The following is a 2,498-nucleotide window of genomic DNA, read 5'->3' as shown; positions in this document are numbered from 1 at the left end:
AAGGAACTGGGTCATTTTTTCTTCTGCAAATCAAGTTCAAAAATAATGATACCCAGAAGCGAGACTGAATATGAAACTGGAAGGAAGGTAAATTTCCTTAATAAAGTTTCCGGCTCCCTGAACCCTGGGGCTCTGAACAGTTTCTTGGTAGTGAGAAAATTCCTTTGAAAATTTTATCCATTTACAGCTTCACAACAGTATTTCTGTCTTTTACTAAACAGTTAGCATGGCTGACTAATTTTCATTTGTTGGCTGACTCAGTCAACTTTTACAAATGATTTTTATTTTGAAGAGGATTTTCTTCCATGCAGAATTAGTGACCAACACTATATCAGAGAAAGTCCAGGGTAGGGTGGGGAGAAGATTTTCCTGAGCAGATCAGCCTCCAGGCCAACGGAGGTGGATGGTTTTGCTAGAGGCCCTTATTCCTAAAGAGTTGGAGACAGGCCTTATGTAGGAGGTGGGGATGTGGGGGAGAGAGAATGTTCAGAGTTAGGCTGGAGCTGTGGGTCTCAGCCTATTCCTGCACCCTATATTTGACTTTCTTTTCTTCCCAGCCCCTAAATCATGTGGGACTCACCAGGTCCCCAGGGCCTGGAGCCTGGCAGCTGAGGAAGGAGAGCAGAGAAGGTGAGGAAGGACTTGAGAGAGAAATAGAGAGAGAGAGAGAGAGAGAGAGAGGGGAGTCTAGCTGGGAGGCAGCGCAAGGAGGAATCTGTGGGTGCATCTAAACTGAATGTTGGGTAACAGACAAGAGTCTAATCAGCCTCAACCCCTCCATGGTTCCAGAGTGTGAATGAGCAGTGGGTAGGAGGTTGTGGATCTCCAGAATGGGTGCCCGTCAGTTGCAGGAGGGTTGTGATGAGTACCTAACTACAGGAAGGCCCCATTCCCCTGAGCCTCCTGAATGGAGGGACTCACCCCACCTTTCTGCCATTGTTTCAGCTGATGGGAAGGCTTCAGCCAATCCCCTGCCCCTGTTAGCCCAGGGACCAATCTTGCTCAGGGTGGAAAACTAGATTCAAAGCTAGCAGAATTTCAGATGGCCCCTTGCCTGAATTTGACTACCAACACCCTGCCAGGCCCCTTCTCAGGGTCACACCTGGAGAGTTTTCAGTACTCTACCAGTCTCGACTATGGGAGAGAGAGTCAATCAAATGCCTACCCATTCCATTCCTAGCTTGGGCAGTGGCTAGCAAGTGGAAGGCAATCTGCAACAAGTCAAAACTCACCTGTGCTGGGCAGCAGCAGCATGAGACAGAGTCAAGAACAGAGACTTAAGTTTACTTCACAGAAGGAGGCAATCATAAACCACTTCCATATTTTTACCAAGAAACCTCTTTGGATACACTACCAGAACAATTGCAGATCGAGTTGGGGCGTTCTGGGAGTAATGTGTCATGACATCACTATGGATCGGAGATGACTCGACAGCATAAGACAAGAAACGACCCTGCCAGGGGTTCTACTGGTGGAGACTGGGGAGGGTCAGCAGTGCCTAAACACTGGATACGATGCACTATACTAAGTAATTGGGAAATACCAAACAAGAACTGACACATTCCCTGCCTAGCAGAAGCTTTCACTGCAATGGAGGGGACTGATGTAAAAATACTTACAAATAGAGTAATTAAAATAAATAATTGAATATGCAGTTGAATAAACCTATGTACATAAGTGTTAAGATTGGGTATAAATAAGTAGTAAGTGCTAGAGATGGCTTCTAGGTTTTTACAGCTGGGGGAGTTAAGAATTAATCAGAAAGGCCTTTAAGGGTAGACTTTAAATATAAATTAGAACCCAGGTCCTTTTGACTCCCATGCTCTATCCACTAGACCATACTACTTCTCTAAGATAAAACAGGGGGTACCCAGATATGAACAGGGGACCTCTTGATATCCAGTCAAATATTTTCTGTTTCACATTGGAGAAGCAGCATGGCGTAGTGAACAGAGTATAGTCCTGGGACTCAGAAGGTCATGGGTTCCAATCCCAACTCTGCCACTTGTCTTCTGTGTGACCTTGGGCTAGTCATTTCACTTCTCTGTGCCTCAGTTCAGATCGAGACTGTGATCAGGGATTGTGTCCGATCCAATTTGCTTGTAGCCACCCCAGAGCTCAGTACAGTGCCTGCCATATGGTAAGCACTTAAACAATACCACAATTATTACTATCTCTCAGTAAAGAGTCTGAAACTCACCTTTTGGTAATAACATAAGGGGAAAAAACATATTCAATAGAAATTATTGATTCATTAGTTCAATCAAGTGTTCTTATATTTAAAAGCACCTATTAGCAAAAATAGTAAAATCTCTGATGGTAACAGGTCCCCAGAATTGTTGTTTATAGAGGTGTCAAGAGATTAGACTAGTTTTTTGAAACATGAAAAGAAATGGCATCTATTCATAATTTATAGGAAATTACTGGGTAGCCAGGAGTAGAATGAACTAATTCAAAAAAAGATGGGTTCACCAATAATTTCTAATAAGCTCTCAGCA

General features: G+C 43.8%; 1 non-coding gene across 1 annotated transcript; it reads left to right on the top strand.

Moving 5' to 3' along the window:
- Positions 1-1,084: 1,084 nt before the first annotated feature.
- Positions 1,085-1,222, top strand: LOC114816637. Its single transcript, XR_003764437.1, has one exon. It is a non-coding gene; the product is annotated as a small nucleolar RNA SNORA7 (small nucleolar RNA).
- Positions 1,223-2,498: the final 1,276 nt, after the last annotated feature.

This window comes from Ornithorhynchus anatinus, chromosome 1, assembly GCF_004115215.2.
Source record: "Ornithorhynchus anatinus isolate Pmale09 chromosome 1, mOrnAna1.pri.v4, whole genome shotgun sequence".
NCBI lineage: Eukaryota > Metazoa > Chordata > Mammalia > Monotremata > Ornithorhynchidae > Ornithorhynchus > Ornithorhynchus anatinus.
This window is presented reverse-complemented; position numbering and strand designations above follow the sequence as displayed.